The following is a 22,755-nucleotide window of genomic DNA, read 5'->3' as shown; positions in this document are numbered from 1 at the left end:
AATGTATTTTGGCATAATGTACTCTCACTCTTAATGTCATCTATCATTAGGTACTACCTAAAAATAAAAACACAGGCATCTATGTATTAAACTTTTTCTATTGAAGTTTTTGAAACCAGGTCACATTGAACTAAAAACCAAAGCTTGAAAATGTCCTTATTAGGATAAAATACAAATGCGTCATTGCATACACAATTTTCTTGGGTTTTACTGGGTTATACTTAACATTTTTATCATGACTACATGGTGACATATGAAAAATTAAGCAAATCAAAGATTAAAAAGAAATAATTGTATGGCATTATAGAATCCAAGTCCAAACATTTGTAAAGATATTACAAAGGGGTATCCTCAAAGAAAAGCAAAATCCTTCAGTAGTTTTCTCATTAAGGTTCAATACTTTAGTTGCAGAGCTTCTAAAATTATATTCAAATGGGCATAAAATTCATATATATGTTTATTTTGCAAAGGTTACAGTTAACATTAGAACTTCAAAATAGTCATTAATAGCAGGGGAAAAGCTGTGTGGTAATTTGGTGTATAGATACAGAGAGAGAAAACACACACACACACACACACACTCTCTCTCTCTCCCCTCTTCCCCCCGCCCAAAAAGTTTTAGCTTTTCCCCTGCTATTAATTACTACTTTGAATTTCCACTGCTAACTGTAACCTTTGCAGATATATATAGATAGATAGATAGATATCTCTCTCTCTAACAGGAAGGTCTAACTACACTGTAGATTTAAATCTATCTGGTTTGTTAACGTGGAAAACTCGACTATGCTAGAGCTCTCAAGAGAAAGCATGTTCACGATATGTAAAATTTCTATAATATTTTAAACTGTAGCAAATCTAAACATCACATAACTAAAACACCGTTTGGGGTATTTGCATCTGAGGCAAGTTTCACGTGATTTAGGAGTAATTAAGGATAAATAGAAGTACAACTGTAAAGCCAGTTGGCCCATTTACATTGCACTCTATTAAATCCATGGCTTTCAAGGGGAGCAAAGTTCTTGCCTGTGATCATCAGGAAAAAGTTGTAAATCAGAACCCCATTCTCAGGAGTCCTGTCCATGGGTGAATATACTGAAAATCAAATATGCTGCCAAAATAAAATGTTCATGAGACCTTCTTTAATGAAGGAAGATGTTTTCTACTGTTAGAAAACATTGTTTGGTTCAAGGGAAGTTATTATTTGTATATAAATGTAGCTGTTAGTATGTAAAAATCAAATTACATTATGTTGGAGGAAGCTGGTCCTTTAACCGTATCTCCTGGAGCAAGCATAAGTGATTAGAAACAAAAAAGTCTACCAAGAGCTCTAGCCCACAGATAAGGCACTCACAGTTAATGGGCTCATTAAGTTATGGGGGTGGTTGAGATTATTATGGGCTGGCCCTAGGAGTGTAACATAAGGTACATGCTTATTTCTGGAAATCATTTTTTTTCTGGAGATTTAAAGTCAACTGAATTAAGTTCTTTGGGGCTGGCACTGAGACTCCCTGTATGTTTGTACAGCACCCAGCATGATGGAGCTCTGATTGGCCCCTTTGGGTTCCACTGCTGTGCACATAAATAGGAAAGAAGTGAACTGGTAGTCTACAGAATGTCTTTGTCTGCTAAAAAGTAACCCAGAGAAACAATTTTGTTCCATCTGATGCCACTAAGTGCTTTAGCAAATGCCATTCTAGGACCTAGCATGCATTACAGGTTCCAGACCTCAGATCTTATCATGCCATTCTCTCTTTCAATAGGAGAGATTGTTTGCAATGTTTGCCAATATTTTAACAAGGTGCTGTCTACACAGACACACACTGCTCACCAAGGGTATGAAAAAGCTCCCATTAGCAGCAAAACTTTTATTGGCTTTGGTGGGGCAAGATGGAGCCTCAGCAGAGTAACCACTTCCAACCCCATCTACCAAGAGTACATGCTGACACATGCATCCTGTACACCAAGAGAGCAACCCCTCTCCGTGGCTATATGCTAACAGAACACCTTCCCCACATCAATGCAGTAAAGATAGCACCTCTGCCTCTTACTAACATGCCAATCAAGTGCCTCCTCCCCTGCCACACCAATCAATCATCCAGTCACCAAATAGGCCACCACCTGCAGGTACTCACATCCAACAGAGCATCTCTCCCCATGACAATCATACATACTCACACAGAGCTCCCTTTATACAAAGCCCAACAGGGCAGCTTCATACATCTTGTCAGTCAATAAGCACACCTCTGTATACTGCAGGAACTAGGCGCACCTTTGGGAAAGCCTGGATCACTTTCTTCTCCACTCATATCAAAATCCATCACTTTCTGGAGCCAGGAGCCCTGGTGCGGCTTGTAGAGAAAATTCATTAGAAATGACAGCCTAAGAAAGAGGCATGAAAGCAGATTCATGCCTCTTTTCACCAACTTGCTGCCATTCCCTCACATCACAGTGCTCCAGGCTGCAGAGCAATGATCTGGGCACACAGAGGGCTAGTAAACTGGCATGCTCTGTGGGCTTCTGAAGTTTTACAGGAAGGCTGAGAGCAAGGGCAACACAATGAGGAGGGTGTCATCAGCTTTATCCCACCCTTGGAATGGTCAGGTGCAACATCATGATGGACTTCCCAGCCTGGGCTGTTGGCAGCTCAGTTGGGTCATTAGCAACAGCTGTCTGTCCAGTGGCAATACATTAATAGATCTCTGTCACTGAGTCACTGTGAAGCCCCCTCTTGCTTCATATTTCATCATAAAAATTATATTGAGTATTATGGGGAGGCAACACTTTCAAGTTAAAATAAAACATCCACTGTGTTTTGAGAGGGGGGAGGTACAAGATATGGCCAAGATGCTCTTCAGACATTACCTTCCCACACCTGCTGCTTAATTGGAGTGAGCTACTATGAACAGGATTCCAGCTGTGAAGGTTTCAGCCACAAGTGGGAGACACCATCACACCTTTTTGCTGGAAATATGTCAGTATTTATTATGATTATTTTCTTTTGGCATTAGCAATTGTTGCTGAAGTACATGGGACTGTTTGGACAATTTTTAGACACAAATCCTCAGTCCTCTGTGATTAGTGAAGATTTAGCCCAAAGGTGTTTTTTCTCCCCCCTCCATTATGTATGCAGGGCAGAACTCAAAATGAGCAGAAATGAGATACGGGTAAGTTTCTTCTGGAAACAAAGTAGTTTAATACCAGTTTGTTGCCTAACTTAGAGCGAGGTGGTAACCACAAAAGTGACTGTAAAAGTGACCTAACTGGGATTTCGTTCCAAGTTTGCTATCTTGCATTGATTTCTATATCATATTTGCTCAATGTGAAAGCCAAAAGATGATCTCGCTACCTACTGGTCCAGCCTGGTGTCTAAACCTGAGTTATGTTCCTCCAGGCTTTTACATCACCCCCAGTAATAATAATGCAGTGATTAGGACTTTGCTGACAATTTTGCTTATGGTGCATATATGCTTATGGTCAGAATAGAAAGCAGTACATTCTTGTAGATTGTAATAATTCTGCATTGCTAATAATAGACAAACTTTGTTTGGTCAGTAAATGAAGCAGAAATCTCTCAAGGACACATGTATACTGTAGAGAAAGAAGTGCTGCTTTCTCACGGACACTTCATAGACTTCATCTATATTTTAAGTGCTCATCTTTCATATTTAGCTACATCCTGGCATTGGGCAACAGTGTGGTTCCACCCTAACCAAACAGGAGCATGACAGTCATTGTGGACAGTCCTTCAGGCGTACAGCACATACCTTGAGCACAACTGGGCAGATGTGCTGGCTCATGCAGAGGGGGAAGTCAGTCACAACCCCTCCCTCTTCCTACCTGTCCCTCTTTGGAGTAACGTATACATAGAGGCACTAGCATGGAGCAGCCCTTGTGGAAGGAAACAGGAACTAGAATTGTGGTTGGTCTTTGTGCAGGGGCCAAAAGAAAAGATAGGCTACTTCTCTCCATGCACCTTTTCAAGGCAAGGGAGAGTAACAATCTAGCCAAGGAATGGGTTCTGTAAACCCTTCTAAAGCTGTCCCATTATTTATTGTGTCTGTCTTTATTAACTTCCCTATCTGGTAATATAATATTCAATTACAAGCAGAATTTTCAACTTCACAACAGCTCTAGTTCCTTTGAGAACATATGAACACTCAGTGCTCAGGATATGGAGGACAGACCACTAAAAACACCCCATTATTTATGTTTTTCTAAAAACAAAACCAATAACCTATCAGAGAGAGGATCTACAGATCAAGGAAAGCCAAATCCAGCGCTGACAACTCTGATGATTTTATTACAAGTCTTGTAATACTGGGTGTTGTTCTAAAAGCCCCAACTCCTGGAATCAGGTGATTCTGACAGTCTCCTCTGCAGTCTTAAAATAAAATTAGAGTTCACATTTTCAAAGTTTCAGCTTTCAAGGCTCAAACACCAGGGAGTAAATAAGAAGAACCCCAAGATCATTATTTAAAAAAAATCTCATGATTTTTAAACCAATCTTGTGTTTTTCAGGGGCCTGACTTATTTTTGAACGTTTGGAGTTGGCAGTACTGCATGCCTCTCCTCCATTTTAAATCCTCTCAGTCGTTGTTAGCCACTGTTAACGTCACACTCTGTTGAAATGGTCTACAGCAGCATGCTGTGGGGGGAATCTCTAACAAGACAGAGCCAGGATAATCCCCAGAACCAGGGCTGGGACTTGACCACATGGCTGATTGTATTATAAAAATAAAAGAAGAGAGATAGAGAGAGAAGGTGAGTGAGCTCTCTCACCAACAGAAGTTGGTCAAATAAAAAAAGATATTACCTCACCCACCTTGTCTCTCTCATGTCCTGGGACCGACATGGCTAAAACTAAACTCAGTATAAAAGGAGTCATTCAGGACTAGATGTAGCCTTTGCTTGGTGCCCTGGGAAAAGAGTGGTAGTTGTATCACCACAGGAGAAGCACTCAAAGTCACAATTCCTTACCCCCTTTCTGCAGGGCGATGTAACTTAATGAAGTCCTTCACTCTGCTAGCCTGCATAGTGAAAGGCAGAGCCACGTCTCCCTCCAATCTTCTCTGCCCCCTGCCTGCCCACCTCCAAAGGGGTGAGACACGTTGACATTTTCACAATGCCCCCATTCCCATTCTGTGAAAGTGGGGGAGCACTAACATGAAGGAGCAGAAGGGTGTCTAACTCTCTGCGTTAAGCTGGGCCAAACTCTGACCCTTTATATGGACCACTTTCAGTGCGGTTTGTTAAACGGATTGCCCAGCCCTACCCAATACCAAAAGGATGAATTTACAGCCCTTATTAAATTGGCAGGTTGAAATGAGCAACTTCATTAGCTGGTTGCAGCATGTGCTGAACATTGCACAAGCTAAATGCACCAGCTGGGATGACTCAGCCTGCTAACAAATATCCATATGCTGTAAAATTCCATAAACAATGAAAATAGCCTTTTGTTGGTTCAAAATGTATTTTTTAATTTTAATTTAAAAAAAAAGCCCTCTGCAACAAGACAGAGCAGCTGTAGTTAAATCTACAGATACAACATACTGACTAATCTACTGTCTTGTTGGATTGTAATACAATGTTGAATGCAATCTAAAAATAAAACCTAAAAATAAGAAAAACAAGTTACAGGAGAACTGAGATTTTTCAAAGCAGCCTGAGGGAGTAAGAATCCATTTTTGGAGGGGGGGAGGAAACAAACAACCCTCCTCCAAAGACAACCCTAGAGTCCTGGCCAATGTTCTCCCTTTCAGTGAAGCAGTGTGATTAGCCTATGCCGTGTGATCACTGTTCTTGAAAATGCCCAGCAACTGAGTGCTCTGCCAGTCCTAACAAAATGGCTAACTATTGTACAAAAGTAAACTACATTTGATACGTAAGCATGAGTATTAAGAAATACTGTTTACCAACTGTGAAATAAAAATGGAGCACTGCAAAAAAAAAAACACAACTACCTCCACCCTCCGGCCTCAGCCCTCGCAGCCACTGCACTGCAGCATCCAACTCATTGCATTGCAAAGCCCTTTTCAATATTTGTAGTGTAGAATATATGCTGGAAATGCCAGTTCCTGATTAGCATGAGTGGAATAAGCCTTTTGAATGTCTCGGTGACTTTTAGCCACTTTGGAATCCAAAAATGTCCTTTGTCACGTATGGTCATTGGCAAGAAACACCACCCTGTGCACATTCTCGCTCTCTGTCTGGTGTGTGCAGCTACCGAAGAGTGCTTTGGAGAGGGCTCTCCTTACTCTTGTGTCAGCTCAGCAGTATGCTAATGGCACACTCGAAAGTGAGTAATGCACTGACTCCACTCTCTGTGATCATCAACCCACTCCTCTCCCCAGTCATTACAAGCCGTTTTAAGGGCCCGGGAGAAAGAATAAAATAAACGGCCATTGAGCTATAGGCTCTTTACAAATTCAAAGCACATAAAACATCCCAAGCAAAGTGGAGAGCAAGAGAGCTTGTAATTCTATGTAATTGCAGGGCCACTCACAATCAATACAGTATAATACAGATACCTTGTTTGTCTTGGGAATCATTCCCCCGCCCCCACACACAAAGATTTCTCTCTCTCCCCCAAAGAAAAGAGAAGGTAGAAAAGCCTTTTTAAAAAAGTCAGAAGTCTGTGAAAAATCCATCACTTTAAATTGCTTGTCAGTGGCAGCCCAGCCATATTTAAATGACGGTTCGATGCAGCATGCCCAAGGATGTCTTGTTTCATTTGATTCTTGCTCTTGTTTATTTCCCTTCCCATTTTCTCTTCCTCCCTCCCCATCCCCCAAAATAGAAATCCTCCTGTAAGGGAGAACAGAAATGTAAATGGACACACATCTTTTAAGCAATGAACTCACTTCTGCCATTGGCAATTCTTCAAACCAATACTCTCTGATCCTGCTTCACCCTCCCTGGAGGGCCTAGGTGCTAACAGGCACAACAAACTGATGAGTCTGCAGACTGCAGCCCCATGGCTTGCTGGACTAAGCAAGTGTTTTCATCCCCACAGTTATTCTTACCTTCCAGCCATATGTAGTACACAATGTCTTTGCTCACGTAGAGATGTTAGGCCCAGGTGAATTGCTCAGGAATCAGTATGAATCTAGTTTATATAAATGTTTGTTTTCATGCACAAGGTATGACCCTATTTGTAGACCAGGTTTGGTTTAATTCCTGGAAGGACACATCCATCTCATATTTCAATAACACTGCAAAGGGCATTACCTTATTCTTGCTATCATCATTATCCTCATAGGAACATAAGAACTGTCATATCAGATCAGGCCACTGGCCTATCTAGAGTCTCTCTCTGATAATGGCCAGAGCCACATGATTCAGAGGAAGTATAAGAAATTCCACAGTGCTCAGATCTTCTTCTGCTAATAACATGATTTTCTCCTTATACTAATATCATAGGTATCCTCAGGTTGTGTATGATTTGCTGCTTCTTGTCTGCAGAGGTGGGTTTTTGATTTCACAGCTGGATGACACCCACCAACTTGGATGGAAATGACTTAATCAGAAGAGCTTCAGGGGGGGACAGAGAAAATGACCAGGTAGCTGAGAAGGAGTCATTGGTTTCCGCTGGTTGTGAACAGCTCAACAGCATGGAGTCCTCCAGGTTGGTGTATCTCTATAATCTTGACCCACCTGGAGATCCATGGTGTCGAACCATGAACTTATGCGCTACCTCCAAGAAGTGGGAGAACTCCTCTTCACCCCCAGCATGTAGAATAGTCCATTACTTGCCAGTTTCTTTGCCATTGGTTCCATTCTACACACATTCTTTTGTCTCTTTTACTACTTGTTTTCTGCCATGTTTTTTCCTACATCATTCCACAACTTAATGCATATGTATGACTAGAAGTAGTACCTACCTGTCTGTTTTAGGCTTCTACTGCCCCCCATCCCCTTGGACTTGTAATAATGAGGCTCCTAGTGGACTTCATGGGATCCCTGGCTCTTCTCCCTTTTTGTGTTGTAAGCTGCTCTATATGGTGTAGGGGGGGTTATTTTTTTGCAAGAAGGTGAGCATCTAACATGACCAACTAACAATAAATTTTGGGTCACATTTATCAAAATGAAAAGGAGTACTTGTGGCACCTTAGAGACTAACAAATTTATTAGAGCATAAGCTTTCGTGAGCTACAGCTCACTTCATCGGATGCATCCGATGAAGTGAGCTGTAGCTCACGAAAGCTTATGCTCTAATAAATTTGTTAGTCTCTAAGGTGCCACAAGTACTCCTTTTCTTTTTGCGAATACAGACTAACACGGCTGCTACTCTGAAATTTATCAAAATGTTTCATTCCAATTTTCACCTTCCTTTGTATAAGTTAAATAAAAATGTTGAAACAAAGTCATTTTGAATTGAAACTAGAAACTGTTTCAAAAATGCTGAAACAACTTTGACAATTGTGGGGGAAAAAATCAAATGTTTTGTATTGTACGACTCAGCTAAAGCAACTCTCTCTCTCTCTTATAGGTAGTTTGGGTTGCAACATATTGACTTCCAGTGAGAAAAAGTTTTGTCAGAAGATTCCTGTCCAGCTGTAGTGAACTCACACCACCAGTTGACTCCCAGATAGCTCACATAGAAACATAAGGAGGTACCCGCTCCCCCTTATGTTCATGTGTGGACATATAGTCCAAGTCCCACTCAAGCACTGTCTTTTTCCAGGTCAGTGCAGAGGTGTACCTACACTCTCCACCCGTGGAGAGGTGTGAGCCTACCAGTTAGTTACTCTCCGTTATACTCATTTTGCATTGCAGAGATTTGTTCAGAGATGATCATGACAAGATCATTTCCAGAAGCTGAAAATATAAAAATTAAGGTGAGCTGGCTAATCCATGCCAATAAATAACTGTTTCTGCATTTTAGAGTATTCTCTCCTGGAGACACCTCACAAAGTTCTTCCAAATAGACTATCTGGAGAAAATTCTCATTTCTAAATTAAACAGCTTTGCTATTTCTCTTTTCTTGCATTGTATTGTTGTGGGTAGTTGCCCAAAAACAAAATGCTAAAGGTTAGTGTAGTTGTGGAGATTTGTGGGATCAGAGGGGGGAGAGGCATATATGTGCTAAACATTCAGCTGCTCCTGCTGCTTATTCCTCAACCTGAACTTACAACTGCCCAGTTTATGACCTTATCATTTGTTGCAGTGGAGATGATTATGATGGCAGAGAAGAGGCAACTAATGAATATAAACAGCAGGATCAAATGAACTCCTAAGCAACAAAGAACCTGGCTTTCATGCACAGGCTCATGGTAGTTTAAAGCAAACACACTGACCCACAAAGATACTTAGGCTCCTAACTTCCACTGATATCAATGAAAGTTAGGAGCCCAAATACCTTTGAGAATCTGGACCACATGGACTAGGCTGAATCCTGTCATCCTTACTGAGTAGTATCTTATTCCTTGGAAAGCCCTATGAAATATGTGCGACTGCTGTGAGTAGCAATTTACTCCCTGAATAAGCCATTTGAAGTATAGGGAACTACTAGTGGCTAGCATATTACTCCTAGAGTAGCCCTATTTAAATACATAGGACTATTACCGAGTAGCATGTTAATACTTGAGTAGCCCTTTGGAAATACACAAGGTTGCAGCTGAGTAATATCTTAATCCTGCAGTAACCCCACTAAAATGTACAGGACTATTAGGACAATGGTTCTCAACCAGTGGTACGCATATCCCTGGGGATATGCAGATGTCTTCCAGGGGGTACATCAACTCATCTAGACATTTGCCTAGTTTTACAACAGGCTACATAAAAAGCACTAGCAAAGTCAGTACAAATTAAAATTTCATTTGACTTGTTTATACTGCTCTATATACTATATGCTGAAATGTAAGTACAATATGTATATTCCAATTGATTTATTTTTTGATAAAAATGAGAAAGAAAAATTTGTCACTAATAGTGGGCTGTGACCCTTTTGTATTTTTATGTCTGATTTTGTAAGCAAGTAGTTTTTAAAGTGAGGCAAAACTTGGGGGTACACAAGACAAATCAGAGTCCTGAAAGGGGACTGGAAAGGTAGAGAGCCACTGTATTAGGGGAGAAGGGTACTGTGCTGAGAAAGTGTGGCAGAATCAGGAACAGGGGAAGAATAAGGAAGAAAAATAGACACAGTACCTGATAGATCTAAATTGCTACTAAGCTGCATGTTTTTGAAAGTTTTCTACTAAGTGTCAGCAGTCCCTTGATTAATTTATCAGATAACAGATAGTGTAGATTTATTGGTTTTGATTTCATTTTCAACTGGCATCAATCTGGCCTGTGAAAGTTTTACTAGAGCAGTCAGCATCAGAAAGCCTGGAAGAAACTGGTAGCTGCATCCATAAAGTAGTAGTTCAGGTGGACGATGAATTTTAATCTTAATGTATGTTCTCCCTGCCCTCGCCCCTTTTTCAAGTGTCTCTTCTGCCTCCTCCCCAGCCCCTGAGGAACTGTAAACAAATGCTTCAAATATGCTGTAGTGAGATTGGCAGTAAGATACCGTATCACTGAAAAACGGTCATTTATGTTGCATTCAGTTACTTTCACTTATAGTCTTGTCACCACTATAGTAGATTAGCCTCAAATGCAGCATCAGAAAAAGTTTGTTCAGAATTTTCTGACTGGTGACGACAGCACAAAGAGATAGACTCCCCAATGAAAGCCTAGAACGATCACTTCTTCAGAGATGGGATATAGATGGAAAGCTCTGAATTTAACTTTCTTTCAACTAATATTAAACATCTTGGGGGGGGTGGAGGTGGATTTCTCCAGGCTTCCCCATTGCACAGGATGAGACATACACCCCCTGCCTCCAACACTGGGCACCACCAGCTATTTCAGAGGAGGGGTCAAAAACTCTCTGCAGGGAGTCATGGGATAGTTTGCCCCTAAGAAAAGTTCCTCCACCCCCCCTGCCCAACAGACAGAGGTTGGATTATCCCCTGAACTAGAAGAATTCATATCCCTTGCAAAACCCTTGAAGTGAGTTTGTTTGGTTTATTTAACTTGGGGGAGGGAGTTAATATTTACTGTTATAACTGCAAAAAAAATAACTGCATGTTTTCATTGTTTATATAAATGTCCAATCCTTTTTGGAATCCTGCAGAGTTTTTAGCCTCAATGATATTTTGTGGCAATGAGTTCCACAGGCTAATTGTGTGAAAAAAATTACTTTTATCAAAGTATCTTCTCTTTTCTTCCCTTCTGGTTCCCTTAAAAACCACTGTTATGGTATCTCTCACTTCAACTAGTAAGGGCCAGAGAAAGCTGCCTCCATAGCCCACGAATGATACTGTGAAGAAATACGATGACTCAAAGGACCTCTTTTCTAGGAGGGGAACATGATGGCCTTGGGAGATCAGATATGCTGCTACTATTCTACAAGTTGGGTAATTCCATTCTTCAGTCCTAGATTTCTCCTGCAGTTACAATTAGATACAGTATTCTTCATTCCTGCCCTCAGCTGATATGCAGTGTTGTTGTGCTTTCTGACATGTTTCACTCCAGAAGTAGCTGTATTTCAGTGCTGGGTAAAGCACAAGATTGTACAATCAATTATTACTGTATTTTATGATTGCATGTAGATGAAAGGTTACATGTAAATGCAAGACCGTTATCACTACCAGCCCAGCACTTGTATTAAACATTCCTGATGTCTGATTTGTGTGTGTGTGTGCACGTGTGCCTAATAGGCCTGATCTTCAAAAGTTGAGCACCATCTGCTTCAATTGAAGTGTATGGGAGCGTGGGTGGGTAGTGGTGTTTCCCAGAAGCTCTGAAGAAAACCATGCATTTCCCTATGGTACTCGTCTGAAGAATTCAATTTTAGTTTTTCCTAGTTATAGGAGGGATTTCCACACGTGCAAGATGGGAGTTGTGTTGAAAGTGTAATTTAATTTTCACAGCACTGACAGCAGTGGAACTTAGCATGAAAGTTATTTGTAAAAGTAGGTTCTGCCAAGTCGGAGGAATTTCATGTTTGTTAAAGGTAGTAAATCAAAGGATAAGACGGAGGAGAGATGAGCATTTTTAAATCTGGAACACCGGGGTGAAATCCTGGCTTCACTGAACTCTGTGGCAAGACTTTCACTGACTTTAGTGAGGCCAGGATTTCACCCTAAGACAGTCAAATCCTTTTGGCTATGCAGCCTGCTTAGTCTTTTAAGGGGAAAAGGAATCTGATTTCCTGCAGTGGTTCATCCTTTTTTAGTCTGAAGAAAGCTATTGTCAAATACTTGGCGTCCGCAAGCTTGTGGGGTGAAATCCTGGCCTCACAAAGTCAAAGGCAAATCTCCCATGACTTCAATTTGTGCCAGGATTTCCCCCCGATGGGTACTTTTGATGTAAGATTTCTGTGACCAGCCAAAACCTATTGTACATCTCAACACCCTTTCTACTATTGAGCTAACGAGTACTCGCTGTTGGGTGCTCTAACTGGAAGGCTTTTCACTGTGTTGAATCACATCGTTTTTGCAGTCTGTCAAAGAATGAAATGTTTTCTAGAAGGGCCAGAACTTGCCTGAAGGGCAAGGTAAGGGCCAACATTAATCTAAAGCCTTAAAAGGGACAGAGAAAATGATGGAATTACTCCTTTCAGGGCTGATGCTGGCATTACCCAATAATGTCACCATGCAAATTCCATGTTGCAAAATATCCTGCTCAGTCAAACACTTAAAACCAAAACTGAAAACAAAAGAAATTTCCCCCTTATTGTTATAATCACCTTATAAGCCATACAGCTCGCCTCAGGAAAGAAATCCGAGAAAAAGCCAAGGATGAAATGAACTGATTAGCACTGGAATGATTGGCTAAGGACATCAGAATGTCTAATAATTGCTTATCACATAATTGCATGATAATAATTGCATATAGCTATGCAATAGGTACTGTAAAAAACAATCAAAGGACCGACTTCAGATCTAGATTTCTTCTGTCTGGAGCAATATTTTTAGATGGTACTAGGGTGATATTCTTCTACAGGGGAGCTCTGAGACTTTATCGACTGGGGCAGTTGAATTACAGAGAGGAGACTACCTGGCCATAGCTGGGATACAGTCTTGCCCTAGATCCAAATTTGATCATTTCCTTTGTAAGCTTATATAAGAACACCTTTTGAAAATGGCATCTACCAACAAACCAATATGTATAAAAATAGATCATTTGGTGAGGAGGTCGCTCTTGATAACTCCCTCCTGTGACATGTCTGGGCTCTGACAATTACGGCATGTTTAGGCTGAACAGGGGTGGGAGGAACATGTGGCCATGACATTTTCAAAAGAAAAAGGCATAACATGTTAGAGGTGCAGCTCTGCTGTCTCCACCTGCTCCTTAATAAATATAAATAAATAAATAAATGCCTAACTCTTATATGGCACTTTTCATCTGTAGATCTCAAAGTACTTAATAAAGGAGGTCAGTATTATCATTGTCGTGTGAGATGCCAATCTACTCCTGCAACACTCTGCACATGGAATGCTACCCTGTTTAGCAAAATGAACCAGACATCTGAATCCTTGTATGGAAGGATCGTCGAGACAGCACAAGTCAATTCATTCATCTAATAGCTGGGCTTTAGATTCATGATAGCCACATGACACTTTGAAAAATGTCACTTCACACACTATGCCATCAGAAATTTTAGCTTGGCAGGAACAGCCCTTTTTAAAAAATGCTTTGTGGGAAACAGCACATTTCATAGCTATGTTTGAGATAGTACATAAATCCTCAAAAGATAGAGGGTGACTTCTCATGCTATCACAACCATGGTTTCAGTGCAGCCATGGGCTTCAAAATGCTCCACACCCGCTGATCATTAAACTACCTTTTTAAAAAAATATGAAAAATTTGATCCTTTAGAGAATGCAGGTGGCATTAAAATTCTGGTCTCAGATTTTGTTTTACAAGGAGGACAGGATATACTTCCTGACAGGATCTGTGATGGTGGCTGTCAGGAGAACAGGTAATAGTGGAGACCTGGCTTACATGTGTCACACTCAGTCTTGTGATTCTTCTAAAATGTTAGGCCCAGAAGTTAAAGGCCATGCCCAGTTCTGCAGTGGCATGGTGCCTTGTTGCATAAATTTGTTTCAATGCTCAGTTATCTCTGTAAAGCTGCTAGGTGCAATTCCTGAGAGATGGCAGAGAGAGGAAGAACACCTAGGAAGTAGGGAAAACCTCAAGCAAAATCAGTAAAGCAAACTCACTAAAGCAAAAGTGAAGATGGGAAGAAAGTGAGGGAACAATACACTATCCAACAGAGGCACAAACATTACTGTTAGTTAAACGTGGATGTGTAGAATGACAAAATCCTTTACCCATTAATTATACCATAAGTGACAGCAACAGAACTAGGAGGCAAAGATAAAATTTACATAAAAGACAAATTGTGTTAAAAGAAATGCTCCAGCCATGTATTCACATTTTGGATACTGCAATGCAATACTGATTGGATATTGATTTCAAATCTGTTTATCTACTTTGTAATGACCTTCCCTAAAAACCTGAGGGAAAGATCAACAGACAGATGGATAGAGGATATGCAGACATTAAAAAGAGTGTATAGGGTTATTTGTAAAATAACATTCAATGTTGCTCGACAAAAGCAAAAGGAACTAAGAAATAAAAACCAACAGCAGGAGAAATTTATTTCTATTTATTTTAGCCCTCAGAAAACAGTGGTTGTGCTAAAACATTATTAAGCTGACTTTTTTTTCCCAACCAAGCAAACAGAAATTCTGGTTTCTTTCTGGCTACTTCAAGGTCACTCAGGACATGGGTGTTTTGAGCTAAGTTTTTACACCATGGCATTGTATATCACATGGTCACCGCCAATACTGTTCAATAGGATTGCTGTGGGACATGTCATGACATTGTGTGGGAGATCACTGAGTGTCTCGGAAGGGAATTCAACTTGTTGTGCAACATCATAATGCACAAAGCAGTGTTTCAATGTGTCTGTCGTAATACCAATTCCTACAAATACCACATTGCAGAGATTTAAGACAATACGAGAAACTTAGCATCAGGTCAGAGAGCAAGTAAGTCCTGGATCGCAAAACAAACAAAGTAATAGCCTGGGTTAGCAGGCTCTTCAAAGAAAAGGGCTACCTCGTAATCCAAACAATTGTGGGATGACTATTCACTCTCTGGAATAACAGGCTTGTTGATATGATAATCAAGAACATGATATGTCACACAATAATTCCGCATAGCATGCACAATGCAATATCATGTCACATCACAAAGTAATTCTACTGAGTGATGGCCTAGCCGAATATACCCGTTCAGGTGCTTGTATGGCCCTCTGCACCACAGTTAACTTTTGAATTATTTGAAACACTAAATATTTCAATAATGTCAAAGTATCTCAGTTGGACATTTTCAGAATGGATCGTTTTGACTTTTTGGTTTCTAAATGACTTTTTCAAATGAAATTCTTTCTTTAAGATTTAAAATGTCAGATTTGGAATAAATGTTTTGAGTTTATTTAAACAAAATGTTTTGATCAACCCAAAATGATTTTTTTAAATTTAATTTCACAGGTAATTTCATTTTTTTCCCATTCCATTTCGGCATGGAAAAAATTGAAATTGTAAAATTTCCCACAAACTGAAAATCCAGTTCACACCCAACTGTACTAGTGACATATTTCAGGATATCTTGGAAGACTACCTCTGACCCAACTGTGTTTGGATAAAAGGGTGTCCTTCTGCTGACATAAAGCATTAATAATACAGCAGATAACTCTGCAGGTTGGAACTGAAGTGTGCCCTATTTCCAGAGCAGCCTTGCCTTTGAGAAAAGTGTCCCCCACTGCTGCAGCCTGGCAAAGATTTCACTGTCTGCTCATGGAACTACTCCTGTGGGAGATTATTGTCCATTAGCTTCCTTAGTGTCAGGAGACTGCAAACTCTGTGCCATCCAAGCCAAAAAAGCTCTCCATTCATTGGTCCAGAGCAGCTAGCCCAGCGTTACTCCTCTAGACACCAACATATGAAAGTAATAAATACAGGCAGTTTAGAGGCAAGAGGGAACATGCCTTCATCTGTCATGGAAATACACTGGACTCAAACATTTTAGAAGAAAAGGAATTCTCTGCAATAATATGGTATGTGATAGAGAAAGCAATAGCATTTCTCGGAGGGGCACTCTGACCCTTCTTGCCTGATCATGTGCCGATTAATTTAGGATACCTTTGAAAAAGCTCCTTAGTCCTCTGCAATGGCTGCCAGGCTGTCCAATGGAATGCAGGTGGCCACGAAGAAATCCTGATATTGCTGCAGGTTTGGACACACCTTGTGGAGTATGCACAACAGGCTGGAGGGAAATGGAGCAGATGCCTGGAAATCATATCTCCTCCAGAAGCTGAGCTTGCAGAGATGTTAAATCAACGGCCGTGAGCAGTGCATGAAAGTGGGCTGAAGAGTGACTAAATCAAAGATAAATCTACGTCCACATGTTTCTGAATGAGCCAGTACAAATTTCAGCGTTCCCAGTGAGGGGGCCCAAATGGCAGAACCACCACTGCACATGTGCACTCTGAGCCCGATTCAAAGCCCATTCAGGTCAATGCGATATTTTCTACTGACTTTAATGGGCTTTGGATCAGCATCTTTGTGCAAATTATACCAGGAAATACTATGTGAGGAGTGAGGGTGCAGTGCCAGGGCCTCCCAAGTAGCAAGAATCTGTCTCAGCCAGCGTGGCTTTGCCTCAGCATCACAGGTAGCAAGCGCAGAGGGACTGCAGCAGATTGGTGAGGGACATTAATGGAAAGACAGGAAATGAAGGCAAATTTCAGAATTATTTTTAACTATAAAGAAACAAAAAGAAAATGAGTGAAATAAAAATCAAGGGCCAGGTTTGCGGCCCTATCTCCAGCTACTTTGTGCAAGCCTGCAGCTGCTGTGCATTACCCCGGGGTCCATTATGGCCTTTGGCTGGCCTAGAATTGGCAGGGCAGAAAATTGGCACAGAGCCACCTTCTGCCCCTCATTCCACTCTCTTCAGCTGCATCGCATATGAACTCACCCCAACTGGTGATGAGTTTACCAGTACCACAGCTGGTGATCCGTATCTACGGGAAACAAAAAACTGGGCAGCAAAATGGAGAAGTGGGGAGGGGGGGGGAGGAGGGAAGAGAGAAAAGAGAGAGAAGAGAAATCTATAAAAAGACAAAGCTTCTAGAAAATAAAAGAGGTAAGGAAAAACAACAATAAATATAAAAGCAACAGAAGATGGACAAATAATAGTAAATTGGAACAAAGTTAACCTCTGGCACTGCTAAAAATACAGGACAGCTTAAAAAAAAACCAAAATGTAGAGCTGATGAGAAAGACTTCAGAACGAAACTGGACTGAAAAGGGAAAGGGAAAGAGAGTCTGAACCAGAAACAGAAACAGAAGTGGTGTCACTGCTAATTTATTCCTCTAAGAAAATTTGTGCAGCCTGCCGGAGTCATGTGTGTTGCCATCACCAGACTCACGGATGCACTGGCAGCGTTGCTTCAGCTTCTTAATTCCTTCTTTCCATTTTCATTAGATTAGACTCAATACATTCAGGATATCAGGAAACACCTTTCCTCCCCTTCCCCCTCAAGATGATACATACAAAACAACAAAGAGGAGGTGTCACTCACTCATTTTGGCTCTGAGTGAGTGGGCACAAAGACTAGATCTTGTCAGTTTAATACAGGAATATTTTGCTGGCCTAAAGCCAAGATGAAAAACAGAGCAAGTTGGATTGCTTTTGTGTGGGCGTAAGATTATATATTATATGTATGACCTCCCCAGGACCCTGTAATGATTTTCTTTCAGCTGCAGCCAGAGAAATAGACCTTGGATTGAGTTATTTCTTCAGGAAGGTAGATGATATTTTTAGACTCTTTCTTCCCTCCTGCCCCCATCTGGTCCCTCTACATTATGGGTTTGTTCTAGAGCTGGTAGAATAGTTAAACACTGGTGCTTAATTTGTAATGAAAGAGGTGCTGGGGCTCAAGCAATGATTTAATTTTAAATTTTAAACTTGTTATGACTTTGAATGTGCGATGATATTATGGTCATGATCAAGGATAATAATGGTATGGTATTGCTACCCTTACTTCCGCACTGTTGCTGCTGCTAATAGTGCTGCCTGCAGAGTTGGGCAGCCAGAGAGCAGTGGCTGTTGGCTGGGAGCCCAGAGGTGCTGGGGCTATGAACTGACAAGCCGACAAGTGTTGGGACTCAGGACTGGCAAGCCCCGGTACAAATAAAGCACTCAAAACACAATAAAACCAAGACCCATTAATATTTTTACAAGCAGATGTGCAGACTCCACTCAGTTCATGCTGATTTATGGTGTCATATTATTAATCATTTGCAATTATTTGAATACATGCCAGGTATTTGCATAAATGCTTGCAAATCCCAAGATTTTCACTAATTTTAGCACAGGTGATTACTTGACTGAAAATTCAAACCTGAACTCCATGATTTGCTATTTGTTCCTCATTATTCCCAAGTTCAAAATATTTCACTCAGTCAGGCCCCAATTCAGGACAGTACTTAAGCACATGCTTTGACTTTAGTGAGATTTACCTTGTCCTGAATAGGGATACTTTAGTTGGATCAAGTAACCTATGGAAGTGGATCAACCACACAACAGGAATCACAACTAGTCAAAGAAAACATACAGTGAACAGCCCCTAATGTGAAACTTATTGATCCAAATTATTCAGCTAGTATTTATGTTTTATGAATAAAATTCAAAGAAAATGAGATCAGATTGCAAGTGATTCAACCGCAAAAAAGAAGTGAAGTCCCCAATTTTTACACACACACACACACACACACACACACACACACACACACACACACACACACACACACACACACACACACTTAACTGGAACATGTGACTAGTCCCACTGAAGCCAAGGTGGATACTCATGTTTTAAAGTTAAACATATGCTTAAATGTTCACAGAATCAAAGCCTCAATTTGTAATGAATAATTCTAGTCTACTTGAGGAATTTCCTATTGGCCATATCAATACTGAAAGTTACCTACCATATGGTACAGTATAAGGGCTAGTCTACACTGGCAGCACTTTAACATGCCTTGTGTGGTTGTGGTCCAGAGCTCTCCCAGTGCTCTAAAAAACCACCTCAACGAGGGGCACGGCTCCCAGTGCTGGGGCACTGTTTACACTGGCGCTTTACAGCTCTGCAACTTGCTGTGCTGAGGGGGGTGTTTTTACTACACCCCTGAGCGAGAAAATGGCAGCGCTGTTAGTTGCCAGGGCAGACAAGCCCTAAGGCACTCCAAATGTAGACTAAGCCATTCAGGATTATTAAACTTTAAATTTTATTCACCAAAATGTCAACATTTTGGCCCAAAGTCTTTTTTCAGGACATATTTCAGTAATAATAAATGCATATCCTCCCCCAACCACTATCTCACAAACCTTATCTGTCTTTACTTCTGTCCCCAGAAAATCGACTTTTTGTTGGGGAAAAAAAGGAAAACTTGAAAATCCCAACATTTGGGGGGTTTGGCCAAAAAGTTTTGATTTTTGAGATTTTTGATTTTCTGGTTAAGAAATAAATAATTTTTTTTCCCCACGGAAAGCAGATACTTTCTGTGAAAAGTTTCATTTAATAGAAAACTCAATTTTTCATTGAAAGAGTTTTGATGGAATTTTTTTGACAAGATAAAATAACAACCTGCCTACATCTCTGTAATTCATTTAGCATTCATCACTTTTCAGAATACAGCTGAAAATATATAATTTTTCCACAGTCCAGGGTATTTAATTTATCCCTCTCTCTGATGTTATGTATTATCTGTCATTAACCTTAAGCGAGTTTATCTGGAAGAAGCTATAATCATATTGCTCTATAGTATTTTAATTAATTCTTATTGTTATGTGCAATAGTTTAATAAAATGTACATAATATTCAATAGTGACAGGATCAGCTCACATATCACTGTCAGTGGACAAGAGCCGGAGAAAGTGAAACAGTTCAAATATTTGGGGGCAATCATCACTGATGAAGGATCAAAGGCAGAAATTCTGGCAAGAACTGCACAAACAACAGCAACAGTGGCAAAGCTAAAGCCAATTTGGAGGAACAAGAACATCTCCCTGGAATCCAATCCTGAAACTGCTGCATGCACTGGTCACCTTCATTTTTCTGTATCTGTGCAAGACATGAACCCTTATGGCAGAACTTGAATGGAAGATACAGGAAGTAGACATGAGATACTTCCGTAAAATCCTGGGCATCTCTTACTTCGATCACGTCACTAATGAAGAAGTCTGCAACATTATCACCCAATGTGCTGGGTCATATGAAGATCTCCTGATGAACGTGAAAAAGTGCAAGCTGAAGTGGTACAGCCATGTAACAAGATCATCTGGCCTATCCAAAATCATCTTCCAAGGGACAGTACAGAGGAAGAGGTAGACAGAAGAGATGGATTGACAACATAAAAGAGTGGACAGGAATGGACTTCACGGAGACTCAGGCACTGACACACAATCATCGGGGTGGAGACAATTGATTGATTGCTCATCAATGATGGTGCCCCAATGACCAATGTGGTTATGGGAGTCATGATGATGATGAATATTCAATAGCTGTGATACATAATCATTGTAATGAATTAAAATAGGGAAGAAAGAGCCATATAATTTAAAGACGTGAACTTAGACCTGAAATTGAAATTAGAAGAAGATCTTTGTAAGCGATATAGTAACTCCTACTCTTATAAGTGAATTAGGGAGTGGAAGAAAGATGACAAAGGAACAGGAAGACAGACTGAAACAATAGTACATGCTAGTCCTAGACTATGTCTTGAAAAAATCAAGATTTTATGAATGCTGTCCCATTTAATAAATGTAAGTTTGATCACAAGTGCTACTTCACTTCCCAAGTATGTGGAGAAAGCAAAACCGCAACTCGGAAACTGTTCTGTGTAAACAACCCCAGTACATTCCCTGGATTTTTTTAGATGTAGACCTATGCATTCAAGCTAATTAATCCATTCACTGCTACATTCTACTAAGACAATAACATGCTGATGGATATCAGAAGCAAAATGAGTCAATTTTCCTGAATGAGCTGTTCCCAGACAGTGTGTACACAGAAATGTTTTCCTCTGAAAGACTAGCAGCATACTCAGCGCGAGCTGGGCTGAAAAAACTGCTGTAGTTAAATAGGGATGGGGGGTGGGGTGGCAAAAGCTGAGCTAGTGTAAAATCAGCTGAGCTCCATTAACTTAGATACAGCTACCCTGATGCACACAATTGAAAATCTGGCCCATACTCTTCATTGTTGATTTGTATAGTGATTTGTTCCCGAATGCCAGGGAACCGATTAGAGATTTCTGTACACACATTACGAACACATTTTCTTTTTAAAAGAGTTATGGCAACTTCAACTGCCTTGTCATTTGCAAGTTTCTTCTACATCACTCTAAAATACAAAATGAAAATTAGAACTTCACCATCTTGCCAGTGGTTGGAGATAGCTCCTATTATTTGGCAGAAAACTCCTTGATATGTTATGTCCAGTTAAGGAATCCAATTCTGCAACCTTTACTTTAACTAGTAGCCTTTACTCGTGTGAGTAATCCCACCGGTGTCAATGGGCCTACCTTCGTGCGTGATCATGCAGATTCTGGCTATAAGGGAAATCTACCCACTGGAATTAGGACTAAGGGCACTGAGGTAGCATCAAAGACTGTAAATAATAATGTCAAGTTATATTTTTTTGTGTTGCTAACAAAGTGCACACAGTATATGCTTCTGAACCAAAGTGCAAGTTACATGGAAAGTATTGCTAGACTTTATGACCAAATGTGATTCAAAGGAGTCTGCAGAGGCTGATCGGAACTGCACGCTGTTGTTACATAGCATTCATCAAATCATACACATGTAAGCTGTACTCACTCTACCAGTAACAGGTCCAACAGGTATTAATATAGGAGCAACAGTGTGGCACGTGCCTTACAGACAACATAAAGACAGAATGAGGCTCCTGCCCCAAAAAGATTCCCTAGAACTACATTGTTCTTTTTCTTCTAGCTCAGATTATGGGCAGCATGTAGGGGTGTATGTTGCCCTGGGAGAACTGTGAGCCAGGGAGTTATAATTCCTTCTCTGCTCCCCTTTTGCTCTGGGATTCAATGGAGGGATCAGTTGCTTTTTGAAATTTTCTATTGGTTTATTGAAATTTTGGAACATCAAAAAACCATAAATTCAAGTTTTTTGATTGTCAAAAAACTGAAAATTTTGGGCTGACTTTTCTCATCACGAATTGAATTTTCAATGAAAACTTTAATTGGAAGCTCAACATTCAGATATTTTGACCAGCTCTATGATTTGGTGGCTGAATCCAAATGTGGTCCAAATAAAGGGGCACATTTCCACTAAGAGTATACTGCAGGAGCCTTTCTTCATGGTCTGAGTTAGTGCCTGGCTTTAGACTTTTATGTGACTAAGTTAGTCCTGTTACAGTTTCACAGTGGTGTGGGCCACTGAGAGAATCTTCATCCTCTCACTCTCATCCTCCCTTATAATTGAGACACATTTTCCAGATGAAATAGCATTTTGCACCTGTAAGTATCTATAAGCACTGAATAGAGGAAGAGGTATGAGATGTACAAAACATGGATAGATCGCTTGCATGTCAGGCCAACCCCTGCATCTGCTGGGAGTTGGAAAATAAAAACATTTTGTGACAGGCAATAACCTGTTTCA

At 40.5% G+C, this 22,755-nt stretch overlaps 1 protein-coding gene across 4 annotated transcripts in view; it reads right to left on the bottom strand.

Annotated features, from left to right (window-relative positions):
• The window catches only part of CHRM2 (cholinergic receptor muscarinic 2), a 139,076-nt gene that overhangs the window by 90,895 nt on the left and 25,426 nt on the right, over positions 1-22,755 (bottom strand). Inside the window, exons 4-5 of one of the 4 annotated variants that reach the window (XR_006282658.1) lie at positions 8,737-8,817; positions 5,504-6,804 (exon numbers count right to left, since the gene is read on the bottom strand). The exons of 2 other annotated variants lie outside the window; for them this stretch is intronic. The gene's annotated coding sequence lies outside the window, so the exon portion shown is untranslated. Of the gene's footprint in view, positions 1-5,503; positions 6,805-8,299; positions 8,818-22,755 lie in introns of those variants that run through there. One more of the 4 variants, XR_006282657.1, reaches the window with a different exon arrangement.

Source organism: Dermochelys coriacea, chromosome 1, assembly GCF_009764565.3.
Source record: "Dermochelys coriacea isolate rDerCor1 chromosome 1, rDerCor1.pri.v4, whole genome shotgun sequence".
NCBI lineage: Eukaryota > Metazoa > Chordata > Testudines > Dermochelyidae > Dermochelys > Dermochelys coriacea.
The sequence above is the reverse complement of the archived record's forward strand: the minus strand, read 5'-3'. Positions and strand labels throughout refer to the sequence as shown.